This window comes from Pseudopodoces humilis, chromosome 5 (assembly GCF_049639895.1).
Source record: "Pseudopodoces humilis isolate 2021_Gansu_Grassland_sample_001 chromosome 5, ASM4963989v1, whole genome shotgun sequence".
Lineage (NCBI taxonomy): Eukaryota > Metazoa > Chordata > Aves > Passeriformes > Paridae > Pseudopodoces > Pseudopodoces humilis.
Genome location: NC_142204.1, coordinates 19,259,209 through 19,279,413, shown reverse-complemented (window position 1 = coordinate 19,279,413; position 20,205 = coordinate 19,259,209). Strand labels below are relative to the sequence as shown.

Here is a 20,205-nt window from a genome sequence, read left to right as displayed (position 1 = left end):
TGGGAAATGCAAGCAAGAAGACCTTGTCACAAAAAAGCCATGTGGGACAGGGGACAAAACTGTTCTGAGGCAGGGAACTAAACGGCTATCGGAAGCCACATGGCTTAACTCAAACTGAAAATCTCCTCTTTTCCATGTTTGCCAAGAGGAAAGTTCTTGGCAACAAAAAAAGTCTAGGAAAACAAAGAAAATTGCTAAGTAACCAATGAACAAACTAACAAGCAAAATGACAGAAAAATGATCACAAGGCCAAAAACATTGCAGCCTGTGATGAGAGCAGAGCTACATCCGAAGCCAAAGGCAGTTGAAGCAAACCAAGAAAGAGGAAGCTTGCACCACTCTTCACAATCTCAGAGCAGAGCACAAACAGAAATAGGACATGCATATGCTGTTTAGGCAATCCAAAGGCAGATAGTAACCTGGTTTGAGGCTCTTTATCATCCCCCAGTAGATATACACATGGGCCAATGCTGAATGGAGCAAGAGGGTGTTTTAGTACAATATAAAAAGACTGAGTTCTCCCTGTCAACGTAAAACAGAATGCAACCTTAAATATGGCCTCACAGTGGCTCCACCATAATTGCTTGTTCCCTGCTGTGTTCCCCACACAGCAGACCTAGTACTGACATCTGGTACTAATTTAGGGTTCATCTGTTCTACAAAAACAAACATATTGTGGGGCCTCCTTGCAGCATGCTTGCCCCTCAACTTGGTTAAACCACGTTCCGTCTTGTAAAGTAGATGTGACATAACTGTTTGCATTTTGGCCCTGAACCATGCTACAGATGTTGCAATGTTCAAGAGCCTGAAGTGGCTTAAACTGCAACGCTTGGGATCTTCTAGGAAGCAACAGCAATTCCAGCTCCTTAAAAAGACTGGCATTAACCCTTTCCCTCCACTCCACAAGAATATTTCCATGTTGTTAAATATACCGATCTGCACAAATCTAACATGAGGCAGTTTAATTTTGACCATGTTTTAAGATGTCCTTATTTGATATCACGTCAGAAAATATTGTGGGAAGTTCGTTTGACCTTGCACAAAAACACAACTGCCCTTTATGTGTGAAAGGCTGTACACCAAACTCTCGGGGAGAAAAACTAATTCATTTGCACAAATTGCAATTCACTAAACATGAAAGAAATTAGTTTTGGGGCCAAATGAGGGGCTGTGTGAGCTACACAAAACTTCATGGAAAGTACCTGAGGGGCACCCACTTGCCTTAGCAAAAGATTTATCCCAAATGCCTTTCTGAGTACCTGAATATTAATTAAGATTTCATTCTTGAACATTCCAGTGTGTACATCCCCTCTTACTGCTCCAGGGACTGCATGCTGACAAGGCTGCTCCAGTTCCAGTTATTGCAGAAACTTCTCACTCTCTGCATGCTGTTCATTCTCATGTGGCATTCTCTTTCACTTTTTTTGCTCCAGCTACTGTTTCTCTTGCCAACAAAGATTAGCATAACCTTCAAGAAAATCTGGCCGAAGGTCACGGTCATTTCAGGGAGAAGCAGAGTGAGAAAAGCATAGAATGGAATTACTAGAAGAGTGTAAGAACTCTTTGCCCACTATGTAGAGGCTATGCTGTCAAGCAAAAATATATTGGCATTCAAATCAGTTAAAACTTATGTAAACTCTGCTAGATAGCTGAGAAGTTGCATGGGTCTGGAATTCAGGACTGCATTAGACCTTAAAAACATTCAAAACCTACAGTCTCTGACTCAATACAGATTGTTTTTCCATTAGTTGGGGTGTAAGCAGCAGAAGAAATAATTTGCAAATATTTGGAATGTTTCTATTTGTCATTTTTAAATCAATACATATATCTTGCTATTCTCCATAGGGTTTTTCTCTGCCTCTTATATAACTGGTAAAGCAGATTTTTATTTTTCCTCTAAGAGAAAGAGAAGTTGATCATATCAGTCCAGGACTTTTTCCAAAAAACCTGGAGGCAGTGAGGTTTCCATACACCAGGGCCAAAATACAGATGTTTGGCCTAAAATTGGTTTTATTATTTTTATTTTGGATTTTGGAAAAACAAGCACACAAGTCTCCGCAAAAGAACACAATTCTCCACAAAATAACACAAGTACATGTGTTCTCTCTATTACTCTGGAAGAAAATGTAGCAACCAAAAAGAACAAAATGAGCAGGTCTGCTTTCTCTAAGCAGTGCTTTCAGACATGGAAAAACCAAGCAGGCAGAAAACAAGTGTAATGAAGGGACTCTGACCCCACAAGAATGCCCATTTTTTCCAAATGAACCAAACAGTCTAATAAAGGATATTACCTTCCCTATAAATCTTGCTTCTCAGAAAACAAAGGCGTAATGATTTCAAAATGCTTCCACAACAAGTAGAACCAAGCCATAGAGCAGCCAGGGCGACAAACAGGGAGAGACCAAAGGGGGAGTTCGAGCAGTAGATCATTGTGAGAGGAAAGAGCTGGATATATGGCCCAGTCAAACCCTCCTGTTTGGAAGTTTCACGAACAATTACAGGAACGCAGCGTTGCTTTTCTCGCATACTGCCTGAGGTGTGTGCTCTTCCTCTGGAGTTTGAACTTTGCTGACAATTCTTGACACAGGATGGGATTGACTTGAACAATAACAGCTAGCTAATACAGACACTGTAAAATATAAATAGAGGAGTTAGCAGCAGAGGTTCCATCAGAATTTGCAGAGCAATGTTTATAAGTTTTGCTGTATACATGTGGTTTTACTATAGCAACAAAGATGAATAGTCATCATTTACTTTGTCCAACACCAAATCTAGTATTATCTGTATCCTTCCTTGTGAATAGAAATGATTTCACCTCTATATGAGGTTCACTCTGGTAGCCAAAATTGGGAAGAAATCTGTGATACTGAAGTTCATATACTGTGCATATGTGGGATTCCCCAGTGGATCAGCTCAGTCAGTATGACAGCAGATCTCCCAGTTTCCCAGGTACAAATAACTACCTGATTGTGTGTGAGGCATCAGAAAAGAACTGCCTGTGAGAACAAATCTATTCATTTAGCAGAGGGAAATTAAGAGAGCTGATGTTTGGCTCAAACCAGAGTACACAAAAGTGCCCCAGAAAGATCTTGGGCATGTGCCTAAGATGTATTCCACAATACACAACAAACAACAGTACAATTTCTCCCATCTGACAGGAAGCACTAAAGGCAATTAAAAAGCTTTGAAGACAGGATTATTTATTTATTTCAGGTGATTTTCAGCCACTAAAAACATTAATCAGCCAGGCAGCTGAGAAAAGGAGAAAAAAAAGCTACCCCAGCTGATGCTTTAAAAACCTTAAACTCATTTGTTTCAAGTAAAATTAAAAAACAGGCAGAAGATAATGGAGTTCAATAGTAGGGGTGGTAGGTGGAGTAAGAGAAGATTTTGGTTCAATAAAACAGCAGGGTAACCTCTATATAAATAAAAGATTGCATGGTATTATGGCTTTAATTTCAACAAAATATGTACCAGTGCTCTGGTTGACAGATGAAGTAGTCAGGAAGACTTAATCTACTCAAACTACATGAAAGGAGAGAATCATGATGACAGAACGAGACATACATATCCAAGCACATAGGCCAAATAAAAACATCATTTTTTATGACAAAACTAAAAGCAAGTAAGTATGCTGAGAGGTAATATGAGTATTATCGTGTGGAGCCTGGAGAGTCAATAAGGGTAGTTGGAAATGGTCACGTAAGAGAAAAGAAATTATGTGATTAATAATAGAGAAAACTGATGGGGTAAGTCCAATGGGTTTTGGAGGATTGTATTTCAAGTCTAATGTGTTCCATAAAAGCTACAGTGGAAAATCAGATAAGGTGGTAGTGATATTTTGCATCCAATATCCTGCTATATGATTAGAAAGTCATAGATGACTGAGCGGGCTCCACAGCATTTGTGGTTAAAATACTAATTAGCTAAACAAACAAAATCAAACTAGAAGGTCTCTTAAATGGACCACCACATTTCACAAAAGTCGAGGAGCTTCCCCTCAAAAAATCTGGTTGTTAAAAGCAGAAAAGAAAATTCTGTTACCTAAAGTGACTTTCATCCTGGAGATCATTTTCTCAGTCTACACAGCCAGTGTAGACTTCAGAAATTTCTAGAAGTAATGGATTTTTTTTTTCTTAGCACAGAAATCCTGCATGGGATATCAAGTAACTCAGTAATGTCCATTATCAATTACTCACCATAATGGACCTCATTATGATAAATAAGGAACAGTTAATGGCTTTTACAAAAATTGTAAAATTGAAAAATTGCCCAGTGAAATGAGGTTTGATTTATTTAATGCAAACAGGATATGTCACCAACCTGAAATATCTCCTGCTGGATCTTTTCAAACCTGCAGGTTTTTGAAACTGAGAGGAAGAGTTGAATTTAGAGTTGGGAAAATCCATTTAAATGAAGAAGTGTTAAAACAACCGGAAATTTTTCAGGAGTACCTTGCTGGATGCCCAAGAAGCCAAGATCCCTCAGGATCAAAAAAATACACTTGAGTGAAGAAGTTCTTCTTGGTGAAAGCAATCACATAAATTTTGTATTTACACCTATATACATAAACAAGCATATAGTACATGTATGTATGTGTATGTATACATGGAGAGGGAATTAAAAAAACCAATGAAATTACTATAAAAAAAACAAATAGAAGTAAATGGGTAATGAGATTAGTAACTCGAATGAATTTTACTGAATCAACAAATTTTAAATAATAACGCAATTAAAATTATTCCAGAAAGAATAAACTCAGTGAATTAATTTTAAGTGAACAGCTAGGTTCAGACAGTGGGATAGTGAAGTAGGATCAACGAAAAGCAGAAACATCCAGTAGATATTTCAGTGGAAGTTGGAAGGAAACGAGCTCTGTAGCTACTTCTGAATGCATTACTGATAGATCAAATAATTAGCCATACATAACACAAAGGAGGACGTGACAGTCTTTGTGACAACTAAACATTTACAAACTCAGATATCTTAGGTTCAAGAGTCTTACATTAACTAGCTGAAGAAACCTCTAAACCATTAGTATAATTTGCTGGCAAACATTAAAGGGTAGTTAAATAGAAAAATTAAAGATTAGAAAACTGACAGCATTGTCATTGAGAGAATCTGGTAGTTAATCTTCATTATTCTGAATAAAAAAAAATAAATTTACTAAGGAAAAATATTGACTATTTTAAAGGTTATCTCAGATGAAAATGTGAACTGCAGACACCTGAATAGTGAAAATAAAAGAATTACTGACTTGGCCTTAGAAGACAAAATCAAATGAAAAATAAAATGACCAGAAACAATCTCATTGATTGTTACAGAGATAAGCAAAATAGACATATAACCCTTACAAAGGTGCTGATGAAAAATAGCTTCATTAAAATAAATATCTGAAATTCACAGCTTAGTATTATATAGTAGTCAAAGACAGCTAGTTTGAATTTTGAAACAATAAACTGAGGCAAAGAATGAAGTACCAACTCCAATAATGACATAATATAAGCATAGATATTTTTCATTAACCAATCCGATAAGATATTCTGTTTCCTTCCATCCTTGCCTCTTAAAAAATGTAAGAGTAAGTTTCAATATACTAAGCAACATCCACCTGGAAAAGCAGACAAAAACTGGTAGTAAAATAGGTCAACCAACAGGCCTTGTAGACAGACAAAGGAGTAACATGTATGAATCTAAATTAGAGTTCTGTTCTGGCATTTAAAGCAAATACCCCACTTAACTTTGCTTACCAGGTATCAGTTCAGATTGTGAAGCCAACCTACCAGTGCAGCACAACTGCTGATGAGGTGAATGCATTTTTGTGAAGTCTTCCAGGCTGTACCAAAGAAACAAACAATAACACAATATCCTGGTACTGTTGATATCTAAAACCCTGGATCAATTCTCATACAATATAAAATGACAAAATTTGTCCATGCCTTTATGTGGCTATTGCACACTAACTCTCAAGACTGTACAATTGGACTTCATCTATCCAACCTTTCTGCTGCCTCAATATCCCATCTTTTTTCACCTGACCTTGATATTTTTGTCCCTGTATTCACTCTTTTAATTATTCTCTTTCTTCCTCCATCACATTTTAACATACTGTTTTCCCTAGTGTCAAGAGGAAGTTTCTCAGATGAACATTCAGGAGGTCCCCTAAGCCTCCAAAGACATGACATCTGTCAGCCTGCACTGGGAGAGGTTCAAACATTCCTCCCACAGGAGGATTCCCCAGTAGAATCCTTGTGGCTGGTTGTACAACAGCTACTGGGCCTGAGAGAACTGGTGATTCCTTGAGAACAGGAAGGGCTGGAGTAATTGTGTAAACAGTAGCCTCTATGACACTTTTGGTCTTCCTCCAAAATCCTGCTCCCTTGGCCACTACGTGTTGGCCAGCTGCAGGAGACACCAGAGAAGAAACATCAGCTGAATCCTGAAATGGGATCAGATCATAGAACGTTAAGGGGTTGGAATGGCCCCTAAAGATCCTCCAGTCCCAAACCTCACTGCCATGGGCAGGGATATCTCCCACTAGACCAGGCGGTCAATGCGTCATCCAACCTGGCTTGGAACACTGCCAGGGTTGGGGCAGCCATCTCCTCCCCAGGCAACCTGTTCCAGAGGCTAACCATCCTCATAGAAAAGAATTTCTTCCAAATATCTAAGTAAAATTTCCCCTCTTTCAGTTTGTACCCATTACTCTTTGTCTTACCAATACAAAGAGTCTCTCTCTCTGACTTCCCAGTCAGAGAGTCCCACTTAGGATACCAGAATGTTGCTGTGAGGCCTCCATGCAATCTTCTCCAATCTGAGCAGACCCAGTTTTCTTAGCTTGTCTTAGGAATAAAAATGGTCCAGTCCCCTTATCAACTTCATGGCCCTCCTCTGGAATTGCTCCAACAGTTCCATGTCCATCTTTTGTTGGGAAGACCTGAATGGTTCACAGTAGTCCAGGTGGGGGCTCACTTTATCCTCTGTACTCAGAAACAGCCCTTATGCTTCCAAATAGGCCCAGGGAAGTAAGGCATGTCAGCAGGATTTGCACAGCAGGGCATCTGCTGGGGCCTTTCTAGCCCTCTCAACAATCCTGGTGTGTAAGAATTGCTACACTGGCATTTTGAGGGTTTTAGTCCTTAGTGGACCAAGCTATCTTACCAAGGAATATCAGAGAGGTGGGCAAATTTGCTATCCTGATCCCTATTCTATTTCCTATTCACTTACACCCCCCCCAAACCTCTCTCCCTCTTCATCATCTTACAACTTATGGGTTATGTTTGCCCGCTCAGGGAATAAAAATTTGTTGTTTGAACACTTTTGCTGACATATTTCTGTTCAGCTGCAGGTGTTCCTCCCACTCAGATTTTTGGCTGTAGCTTAAAGCTACATGCCTGGTCCATGGGTTGTTGAACAGTGGTCCCTTTCTGACTTTGCAGGGGAACAGGCATGTGGAGAGCTTGGCTCCTGAATGCACTGAGTGGGAGGATGGAGGCAGTTGCTGGGACTGAGGAGGTCCAGCTGTGAGGACCTTTAAGGCAGGGTATGCAAGCCATGGGGTGTTAATGGCCCATCATTAGGCTGGAAGGGCGTAGCTGCTCTAGGAATAGGTGCTTCAGCCAAAAGCATAAACACAGAATGTATTAATCATTTCACTAAGGTAGAAAAAAAGAAAAAAAAATTTTAAAAAATGGGAACAGAAGGAGAGAAGCTCTTGTTCCAGTAGGGGTAAAAGGCTTCCTGTTTGAGGTTTGTTACCTTTCTGACCCACATGGAATAATCAGATGGGTCAGCGCAGTTGTCTTAGACAAAGTCACGAAAAACCAACACTAGCTTTATCCAGCTTCCCTTCCTTCACACCTCTTTAACCCTTGCTGTCTGCCAGTGAAATGAAGAGAAAGAGATGCCCCTCCCCTCCTCTCTTGTTTTCTCACTTGTTGCTTTCTGGCATTTTTAATCCATCTTGTCCCACAGCCAAAATATCCAGCATTTAATCTACCATTCATTAACAACTTTTCCTCATCAGTGGAGCAAAGAAAAGTGTTTAGCATTCAAAAACACAGTTAAAAGTACCATTGTAATATAGTCATATAGCTCTACTTGAAAAAGAACAAATATCTCCAGTTTTGGCACAGTTTTTAAGTATTTGACTTTTCAATTATAACACCCTTGCTGTAATTTTAGTGTAATTGCCTGAAATTTATCTTGTATCATAGAAGTCTGACCTGAAGGAGTTTATTGGCCCTCATCTGAATCACAACTTTTAGAATCACAACACAGTAATTTACAACTTGAGTTAATGCAATAAATGGCAGGAGAAAAAACTGAGAAAGTAAGAGTTGGAAATGACCTTTAAAAATCATCTAGTTCATTCCCCCTGAGGACATCTTTCACTATCAATTTTCTCAAAGCCTCATTCAACCTGACCTTCAACATTTCCATTGATGGGCCACCTACAAACTCCTCTGGGCAACCTGTTCCAGTGTCTCATTGCAACTGTAAAATTGCAATTGTAGTTGTAAAAAATTCCTTATGTCCAGGTTAAATCTATCACTTTAAAACCAATGCCCCTTGTACCATCTCTAAGACCTTGGTAAAAAGTCTGATTTGCCAAAGCAAATTGCTTGAAGCTACACTCACTAGGGGGGATCAGCCTTAGCCTCTACTCTCTTTCTTGAATACCCTTCCTCCACTCTACCTTCTCCATGACATTTTGGGAGCAAGATTATGGTAAGTACAGATAGGCAGTGGATGTAATTACAGCAGGTGAGGGAGGAAAATGCAGATACCTAAACTATCTAGTTACACCAGGATCAGAAGCCGTGCAGGTCAGCACTACGTAGAGGCAAGAATAATAGTGCTTGCTCTGCGCAATGCAGACACAGCCAGTGTGAGAAACAACTGCTCACTTAAAAAATTTCAAAGGTTTAGTAAACCTTAACAAAATACAACCAAGGACTGAATAAGGCAAAATTACAGAGTGGGAACATTGAATTATACCCCCACATGCTCACTCACAAAATGGCTGCTCCGCCTTTTATAGCTCTGGGGGTTGCCTCAGGCAACCTTTGCCCCTCCCAAAGTCTGTCAATCAACTCTTCTTCACCATCCATTGGTGAAAGCTGCTTTCCTGCAACTTGATTGGAGGTCAGGTGTTGCCATGCCACGCCCCCTAGCAACAAGCCTTCCCCATTCCCAACTGCCCCATGTAAGAAAGGGCACAGGTTCGCGCCCTCCAGCCACAAGTCCCGACCACCAAGGCCATCCCTTGGCAACCATACAGGGGAAAGGGGACTATGGAGAGAACAGGGGATGCCTAAACAACAAATCACAATAACATAACTATACATCAATGGAACTTCTCTTAACATACACATAATATTCATCCCTTAATTGTAAGATCCAACCATTGTGTCACCCATCTGTGACACCAGTCATTACAAGCCAGCCTGGAAAACAGTAAAATTTTGCATGGTGTGGATGTTCTTCATGCAGTGTGCTGAAAACAATGAAAACAGGTATTTCCTCAGTGAGACTGAAGATGTTTCAAGCAGTATAAATTGCCCATCTGCTGTCTGAGAAAACTAAGTGTGCCTTAGATGTAGGGAACAGTCATAAAATGTGTGTGAAAATTTGTTAACAAAACTCTACTGAGGATGTATAAGTTAAGACTATTCAAATAATTATGAGTTAGCCAAAACTGAACAAATTTTCAAGGGCAAGTAAATGGTCCATTCCTAAAACTCAAAACATCCTTCTCTCACATAGCAAGTCCCTGCTCCAAAGACTATACTCATGATCATTATTGTCATGGCAACAAGTGTAAGATGATGTGTAAAACTTATCTTCCGCCAAACTGAAACTTAAAACGAATAAAACCAGCTCCGGTCAGACAAGGAAATTTCAACTCCAGTAGGTTAATTCTAGCAAAGCTAAAAGCACTTTAAAAAAAATCACTTAATAATGGAAAATGTCAGAATTTTCTTGCATACAGAACTGCTAACATGTGAAAAGAGCTTCAGCTATCTGTATAAATTTCTGCAGCATGTGACTAAGTGACAATTTCTTTCATGCTGTACAAAACACTAATAATTTTCTTTCACTTTTCAAATCACAGTGCGGAATTGAATATTGTATTATTTGATATTTATTGCATCTTACTGTTTGTAACACCTTGGGTAAAAATTTGGGTCAAAGAGAATCACTGGCTCCAAAACAAGAGATTGTGTTTGCAGACTCTGTGATGGAAAAGAGTAATAGAGGTGAAAGGCAAGGTGAAATCAGAATGAAAAGAAAGAAAGAAAGAAAAAAAAATTGAATCAGAAAGAATTTGTATGCCTCAGAGACATCACAGCAGACGAAAATATGAGACATAAGAAGGGAAGATAACTTAGTCTGGAGTATTTACAGTTTCTTTTGCATTTATCAAATGACTTAATTTAAAAAAAAAAAAAAGGTAGATTAGTTTTTATCAACACATTTACATCCAGGACTATTTTCATCCATTTGAATCTGTTCAAAGACATATTTAAAATAGCTGAGGATCTCATCATACACTCTTAAGTCCTATATGTATTTGCATTCTCCTACTCCAAACCTGTGCACTTATCTGAACCAAAAGTGTCTTCCAGCATATAATTCCTGTTCTAAAGCATCTCTTAAAAAAAACCAAAAAACAAAAAAAAAAAACCAAAAAACAAAACCTGAACAAATTACACAGAGGAACTCAATCATTTCACTTGAACAAATCTAAATTCACAGTAATTAAAAGGAACTCATAAAATTGTGAAAATAAGGTTAATACTCAGCTAATAAAAAAGTAGATGTGTCCTCTTATTTTTCCATGCATTGAAGTACTCTTCATGATCTATGGAGTAAATCTTTGGCCATTATTTTCTATCTGACTGAAGAGCAGTTTTGAGAGTAAGAAGTTACACAGTAATTTTCTCTTGGCATATGTTAGCTTGAAAATTGATAAAATTTCTTTTTTTAAATAGAGGAGAAAGGGATGAGAGTTCTTTTTCCATTAATTTCCTAGACAGTTTTGTCTTTGTGAGCTTACAGAACAATTTAATTATGAAGTAGCATTTTATTATTACCAAATTAAACAATTAATAAATAAAAAGGACTCCTTTTTATGGTATCCATCAAGCCTGTCAACTAAAAAAAATTAAATAATTAGAATTAGCATCCTAAATCAAAAAAACTTCTAATGTCATTTCAAGAAATAAAGTCACATCACACTTATAAATACCAGCATGAGATCATTCACAGACAAAGTCCACCATAGCAAAAATATCTGAGGAAAGAAGCCTTGAGTCATTAATTCTGATTACAGAGAGTGAATGACAATTATTTTGAAACCTGAAACAATACAATAATAGATTGCTAACCTGAAGTCAGATTTCATACTTTCCCCCTAGCTAGATAAAGATAGGTATTACCTTAAATAAGGTGAAGCTCATTTGATCTGCATTATATATATATGTGTTTAGAGCTTTAGAAATGATCAATCATCACAGAAAAGAAAAAAACCCCAAAACCCCAGATATACATTGCAAGGGAAAAAAACCCTAAATTCTATGTCATCGATAAATTAGGATTTTTTGTTTAATTTTAATTTCCAGTATCAGTCACTGCACAATCAATTCAAAGACAGGAATCAATTTATTAATTATGAAATATATCTAAACTAGAAATACCCTCCTTGAAGTGCAGAACAGGCTCTAATTTGAAGGCATAAAACAGATGTAGAAAGTAGTCAAGACTGGCTTGAACCTCATGTGGTAACAACATCGTCAGGTAAATGGCATTTCAGTTCAGAGTTTTCAGTTAATATTCTAGCATTTATTTGAAGGTTTTCAAGTCAAAAAACTTAATAATATCCAGTTTTGGCTGTGTATCCAGAAACAGGTAAAAATGGGAACTTTGAAAATAAGCTTGATTAAAACTAAATTTTAGAAATTTAATATGCATGATCTAACATTAGATGTTAGGAAATGGGAAACAAAGGTGTGCACCTGTCTCCTAAGCAGTACTTTTCCAGCTATATGATGGTTCTGTAGCAACAGAAAATACTGGCGGAAATATTTTTCGAAGAGTCTGTAAATTTCACCACTGTCAAGTGAAATATATAGATATGAGCACTGGCAGTGAAACTAATCTTACACACACTTTCTCCTATCAGTGATATGACCAGAACTAATAGCACAGCTAAAATAAAATATATTCTCAAGAGGTCTAGGAAATAAAAAGTTGCTTGAGAGAACGAGTGAAACCCTTTCATTTAGCTTCCCTGCGATCAACTGTGTAAGTAATTTTGCAAAAGATGCTTCAGAGATAGGACTGAAAAATCAGTGTAGTGCATTGGTGTGCTGGTTTTGACTGGGGTATAGTTATTTTTCTTCACAGTGGTTGGTATTTTGGATTTGTGCTGAACACAGGGTTGATGGTGTAGAGATATTTTTGCTATTGCTGAGCAGGGCTTACACAGAGCCAAGGCTTTTGCTGCTTTTCATGAGGCTGGTGAGGAACCTGGGGGTGCACGGGAGGCTGGGAGGAGACACAGCCAGGACAGGTGACCCAAACTGACCAAAGGAATGTTCCAGACCGTATGACATCGTGCTCAGTGTACAGAGTGCAGGGAGGAAGGGCGGGGGATATTTGGAGTGATGGCATTTGTCTTCCCAAGTCATCCTTGGATGTGATAGGCCCCTGTTCTCCTGGAGAAGGCTCAACTCCTGCCTGCTCATGGGAAGAGATGACTTGATTCTTTACTTTGTTTGTGTGCACAGCTTTTGCTTTCCATGATAAACTGTCTATATCTCCACCCATGAGTTTTCCAGCTTTCACCCTTCCAATTCTCTCCCTGATCCCACTGGTGGGGGAGTGAGCATGGGGATGTGTGGGGCTTGGCTGCTGGCTGGGGCTAAACCATGACAATGGGGAATGATTCCAGGTTGATTTTTATGGAAACTAAGGGAAAAATGCTAGTATCCCTGACATCAGCAGTAAAATGTGTATTTAATTCCAAAGAACCTTCACCTTTAGCTGAAGACTTCATCCTCCACAGCATGACTACAATAATGAACATGAAAAATGTACATCTCAGCTCTGTCTGTATCAATCAGGAGACACCAAAACAGTGCAGATAAAACTGTACTTCAGGTGAAGGGATAAATTTCTCCTTGATTTCTAGTGAACTGCTCAATTAAGGTTGATTCTAATGGCTCTTTGTATTGCATTCAAGTTCTGGGCGAAGTTCTCACACACTAAATTAAATTCCTGAGTTCTTTAAGTTGCTCTCCAGATAATAAAGCATTTTTATTGCTAGAGAAAACTCAGGAGCAAGTCAAAGCTGAGAGACTTATTATAGAGTAATAAAACTCATGAGGTGATTATTTAAAACTCCTAATATCCAGACTCTCAGAAATCTAGGAAAGAGTAAACCAAGCACAAGTCTGACACTTGCTCAAGTATGGCTTTTAAGTCAGAGATTAGATCCAAGCACTCTAAAAAGGAATTACGAAATTTCAAATCTAAAATCTATAAGATTTACCTTAAAGTGTCATTTGAAATGTTCAGCTGAAATGAACTACAGTACTATGAGCCTACTGAATAGGAATACGTTATGGAAATAATGTATTCAACATGTTTACAGTATTTTCTTTTTCTAATACAAAAAAAAAACCAAAAAGCCCTAAAAACAAACCAAAAAAAATCATACTTTCAGGTTTTTGAGGTAGAAGTAATTACTGAAGAATTTGCCAAGATGTTCTGCAGGTTTTTTTGCTGGTGCTGCACTTTAGCAACAGAAGCAAAAATGATTCTTCAACAGTTTAGTGGAAAATCAATTATAAATTATGTGAGGTACCTCCAAAATTTTCCACAGGAATGGGAACATAGCCATTCATTTTCTTAAAACAAAATGGAAAAGTTTCTTGCAAATTTCTTCCAATTTTTCACATCAATTTTAAACTAGACTCCATGATATTCTTATTTCATTTGGACTTAAGACATCTTTTAACGAGACAGGTTTTTTTGGTTGTCATGTGATGTTTTCCCATTTCACTTAGGTGGTAATTCTACTTAAATAATGCCCATGAAATCTTTTACCTTCAGTCTTCCTGAGATCGGGTTATCCTCAGCAGTGAATACCATACAGAGATTTTGGATATCTGGACAACAAAGCTTGCTTGAATAGTCATTCAAAAATAAAAAAAAATAGATTTCATTTAGTGTTTGTTAGGCTTTTGATGTGTAACGAAGGCTAGAAAAATGCAGGTGAGAATTATGTGCTTTAAATTGCCAGAAAAGTAGAAAAGTCTGGAAATATGGAATAAATTTATGTGCCTTGTCTGCCTTAAAAAATGGTACTCATTCAGGTAATCTAAATATCTATTTTATGAACATTCATAGCCCTCTTCAAATAAATAAAAATCTGTTTCAGTTGCAATTGGAGTCCATATAAGCGAACAAAAAAAAAATTACTTCCTGCTTAAAAATAAACTTCCATTTTTATAATTTATCAAAAACCCCAAAAAACAAACAAAAAAAACACCTAAAAACCAAACCCAACAAAAAAAACCCAACCAAAAAACCAAAACAAACAAAAAAACCCCAACCAACCCAAAGAAACAAACAAAAAAAAAGAAAAACTTATTATTTAAAGCTCTGTTTTTTTCACACAGGAATGTAAGAGAACATTTTAATTACAAAACAGGAGAAAATTAGAGGCCTCTCTCCTTCTCCATTGATCAAACACAGATTTAGATTTGCCATAGACATGAAACAAGAAAAAATCCATACAGTTTATATACCAAATGACTTCATATTTTAGAAAAAAATTTAGAAAATAATTCTAGAAAATTAAGTATTTGCCTTGACAGGTCATTCACTTCAAGTGTCAAGAAAAGGAAGGGATTGCCCAGGTGCTTATCAGAATTGATTCAGAAGCAATTCCCCAAATCATAGGAAAATCAGCCTGCATTCTGGGCCATGAAGACAGCATAATCTTCTCAGGTGGTCACCTACTCTTACAGCTTCAAGTCTTCGGGGGCTGAAGAGAATATCAGCTGTCACAATCAGCCCACTGCCTCCACCAGCAAAAGTTAACAGAATCCTTTGGCTCAGGTTTAATTTATTGCACCTATTCCTTGTCTGGTGTAAAAACTGTGCTTTTCAATGCCATCTTCAAAGCCCATTGGTTTTTGAATACTTACACTTTGGGTGACTTCAGTAAATTCTTCCAACACATGTATCTTAATTCTTGTTTTAAAGAGAACAAATGTCAGGGATCCACCTTTCTTCAGAAATTAAAAATAAAATAAAATAGAAAGAAGCAGATCTTATTAACTCTAGAGAGAATAAAAACAACACTTTTGCCTAGATGTCTCAAAATGATGCTATGCCTTGAAGTTCCTTCTCCAGATCATCTTTCATATTCCACCTTTTCTGTTCTTACATGTTGCTAAATCCTTGATCCAGACCCACATAATTTCATCTAGGAATTCACTTTATCCAACTGTGGCCTGCTAAAAATTTATCTGATCTAAACTGCTTGCTTCCGCTGTATATATATAGTTAGGGTATATTCTCTAAAAGAGGCAGATTTATTCCAGCCCAGAACAGAGGTCTCAGATGGCAAAGACACACGCAGAGCCTGGATGTGAAGGTCTGGACTCAAGCCCAACCCAAAGGTTGTGCCTGGGTTCTGGGGCTGAGTAAACAGATTAGCATTATTCACAGTGATTAATAAGAAGGCAAAAGGGATTAACAGGGAAAAGATTAAGTTTTCATTTATCCATATCAGATTTGAGGTAACATCTGAAAATAGGTAGAGAGGGACAGTAATTAAAGTCAGTAAAGTGAAGCACATTTTAAAATATCCACTTGGAGTGTGACCTTAATGCTATTTAAGTCTGGGACTATTTTGCAAATTCAGTGTTTATTTTCATATAAAATTTATATGGAGATATTATAATAAGTATGATCACTGTCCAAAGGACAACTTCTAAAACCCAGCTCTCTCCTCTTCTCCAGTTCTTTTCTATTGATGTCCAATGCCCTTTTTCAACACCTGGAAAACTAATTCATGTGGCTTTCAGGAAAACAATGTTTTTGTTCTCTGCTAGGCAAAAATATACTCGGTTTCTCTTAATGTTTTTTTTTTTAATTTAGTCACTGTCACTGGCATGTCTCCTGTGTCCTACCACTGCAACTGTGTCATTAAGCTGGAAAAGGTCAAACAAAGTAAAATTTTAAATTGAGTTTAGCACAGTTCAGTTATATTATTCTATAGAAAAAAGTGAGAGACATTCAGCACACTGAAGACCTATCTAACCTTTCTTTTATCTTTCCTCTTCACAAAATTCTCACAGACTAGCGTGTCCCAGAGGGTCTCTGTTACAGTTTCTGTGTTTATTGCTCCTCTAATCCAATGTGTCTTTTTCAATAGTCCTAGTTAAGTCTTAAAACCTTGAAATGACACAATATTTTGACAATAAGACATTTATTTTCCCTCTACCTAGGAGGAGGTTGAGCCAGTGGGTCTTTGAGAAGATCTATTCAACTTCATGGAAGAGCTTGTATTCATGCTGTCCCTGGGAGAACATCAGGACTAGTAAGTGCAGAGTCATCTGTAAATGCGTTAATCATCTACACAGAACAATAAAAGCTTTAGAGACAACAATTCATGAAGCAATGAAGATTATCTGTCCAGATCTAGTTTACCTGGCAGCCAATGATTTTCTGCATGAGGAGCCCAGAAAGAAGTATTGAAGACCCTTTTTAAATCTAGGCCTTTCCACCGATCCCTTTGTTTAATACAGAGCCTTGTTCTATATCGGAATATACAATATTGCATCCACAAGTGTTGGTACAGACAGTTGTAAGAACATGATCTGCTGTACCTCTTTTATCAGATCAGAATGAATTATTTCTCAGAGAAAAAAATACTATGGATCAGCCTTGGCACCTGAGGTTAATCACCCCGAAAACCTCCCCGAGTCCATGAACTTTCCCCAGTAACCTTAGTACCAGTAGAAAATGTTCCTTTACCACCTTTTTTACGCAGGAAGATAGTTCCTGGAAATCTCAGAAATATTTGCTAAGCTTTGCAGAATTAGTATGATGCTCTTCAAAAGTTCTGCTTTCAAATAAACACAAAGCAGTATTTTTTGATTCATTCTTCAGTATATAAAGCTCCATGAACTACAAGACAAAGCCTAATTTTAGAATAGCTTCACTACTAGAAGAATTTTAGTAAAATTTATCAATATAGTAAATTACAGTAGCATTGCTAATTTATTATAGTATACACTTAAGATTTTTTTTCCCAGAAAATATGAACTTGGAATGCTGTGTAGGGTGTTGATTCATGATTGTTCATAGATTCTGTATCATACTTACCTCAGTCTGAATTTATCTCCATAAAAACAAATGGGAAGGTTGAAGGCTTAAGGTTCATTATCTCTGTTATTCAGAGCATCTCACCTGAAAGCAAAAGAGTTCTGTGTAAGCACTAAGTTACTTAGTTATTTCTTAAACTCAAGAATATATTTCTTTTGTTTTCAAGTTGAAGGCATAGTACAGATGACTTTTGACCACTCTCTATCTGGCTAACACTCTCTCAGATTTTCAGCTTCTTGAAGTGAGGGAAATCTAGCCTTCCATTTATGTGACAGTGATAATTATTGCTTAATTATCCAATTTATCAAACAATAACTGCAGACAGCCTTAAAAGAGGCAAATTCTAACCTATCCCCAAATTATATACTCAGCATAATGCCCATCATTGCAAATTATATCCTATCAATTTTTGCATGAAATGGAAACCAAAACCAATGGTATTCTCCTGGCAAAATAGGTAGGCAGAGATGCTTCCAAGTAATTTTCCCCCGCCCAACACTTACATTTTCTTTTAATTCTTCCATCAGTTTGTTACAAGGACCAAACTGAAAATTGTTTTTTTCTGAATCAGGTACCAAAATCAGTTCCCAGGCTACATCTACCTCCTGTTCCTACTGCCCCCTGACCCATGTACTGGACTATTGATATTTGGTTCACCAAGCAGCTCCTTTCTCTCTCTCTGATCCTGGTCACCTCAGACTTGTTACCTGAAGACCACTTTTTCCTCCAGTTAAGGAAAGGCCCAGTCTTCTCTCCTACATCCCCATCTCTTCTGACACCACTCAAAATTGTTTTCATGGCAACTTTGATAAAAATAATTTCATCAATTTCATATCACAAATAATTCAGCTGTTTATATCTGTCATAGTCAAAAAAAAAAAAAAAAGAAAAAAGAATGGTGGGAAAAGTAGGGATACTAGATGAATCCTCTAAAAAGATTTGAAATCATCAGAGCTCCAAAGCAAGCACTAATTGTCTTTAATTAGCTTCCAAGAAGCAATGTAGAACACTTCTAGCCATTAAGCACACATCTATTCCTAGATATAAGAACCACCATCCTAACAGAGCCTGATACCATGTGAAATGGGACTTTTCCATAAAATATTTAATAAACCCTACAAAAGTAGAGTAGCTGATAATGGGGTGCCTCTGAAAATCTATGAAAGAAGGATTTAGTCATTAGATTTCATTGCTTCCTTACTTCCAAAACAGAATACCCAAACAACATAGCCTATTTTTTTCATTCATTTGTAAAACTAGTTATTTCCATGACCATTCAGATGAGCAGGTTTCAATTCTCATTGAAACTGTTGAAAGGTCTACGTGGATAAAGAATTACTGTAATTATAAGTACCTATTTAGCATTTTAATATTGCCTATGTTACTTATACCTTCACCCTTCATGAATGATTACATGTAAAAATCTCTCCCATATAAGATGGATATTGAAAAACATCTTATTCTAGATAGACATACTCCCTAAGGGAACTTAGGCTTACTTTATTCATCCCAAAGAAAGAAATGTAATAAAAATTCCAGCATTCTATATAATGACACTTGCATAAATCAGGCTGGATTTTACCCTAAAGTTAAAATTAAATAAGTCCCAGAGGAAAAAAAAAAAATAATATAGAACATATCCATCAATCAATAGTGAAAAATCTCCTTAGTTTCAAAAGTCTACCTTAGAAGCTGGATATTAATTGGTTTCTCCTTATAAAACTAGATATTTATTTTTAACTCAATTAGAACTGTGAATTTCCTAAAAATACTTATATAATATACCAGAAAAGGTTGAGGAAAAAGCAAAATCCCTGTGAGCTGAAATTTAATAGATTGCAGTTGGTTGCTCCAAACTGTTTGTAGCCAAAAGCATTTTGAAAGCACATTTTTATTACACAATGATTAAGTCAGGTTTTCTTTCCTTTGTTTGATTTTTGTTTTGTTTTTGTTTGTTTGTTTTAGGGTTTTCTTGGGTGGGGGGAAGGGTGGGAGGGGGTTGGTTTGTTTGTTTTAAAATCTCTAGTTTAATTTTTTACCAAGAATTGTCACCTTTAGTAAGTCTTACATTATCCTGAATGCCAGATGTTAATTTCTCTAAACTGTTTTTGTGTGACTGCCTTTCCAGAAGCACCAGGGCAGATATAAGCCCAGTTCCAGGGGCACTGAGCACCCAAAGCTCCAGTTAAATCAGAAGTGGCTGTGGATACTGGGTGGTCTTTAAAAACAAGTTATAAGACGATGCTGCTGACATGGAGAGAGAAGCTCTGTAAGCTCCTAGCTCAGAGAACACCCATTGACTCATCTGGTATTTCCATACATGAAAGATTGGAAAACAGCTTTCTAGTCTCAAATCTTACAAGGTTCCTGGACTACATTCAGTCTTATTATGAATTCTCTTAGTTTCCATCTCCCAAATACACTTACGCATTTTGAAGTAAATTAAAACTAACCTCTGTGGTTTTGTGCACTTGTGTGCGTCCATACATAGACACACACGCTCCTCTGTACTGTACTGTGTTTTGCAGGAGCAAACAAACTCCTTTTGCTACTTAGAGACCAGCCCAAAAGAATGGAAACAAGATGAAAAAAGAGACGATCTGCCCCCTGGATGCAGCAAGACAATGACCTTACTACTATTCACCTGCCACAATATCACCACTCTCATTTTTATGAGATTTTTTTAATTTTGAAAATCTGGGAAGATGTCTCCTTTACCAGAACATTACCCTGTTTTTGATGAGATTTCGCAGTCTTGTGAACTTTTGTTGCTTCTGCAAAACCATACTGATGAAA

General features: G+C 37.3%; 1 long non-coding RNA gene across 1 annotated transcript; it reads right to left on the bottom strand.

Annotated features, from left to right (window-relative positions):
- Positions 1-1,992: 1,992 nt before the first annotated feature.
- On the bottom strand, positions 1,993-16,870 carry LOC106628412 (uncharacterized). Its single transcript, XR_001331801.2, has 4 exons — positions 16,732-16,870; positions 15,222-15,305; positions 14,116-14,194; positions 1,993-2,629 (listed from the first exon to the last, which is right to left on the bottom strand). It is a non-coding gene; the product is annotated as an uncharacterized LOC106628412 (long non-coding RNA).
- Positions 16,871-20,205: the final 3,335 nt, after the last annotated feature.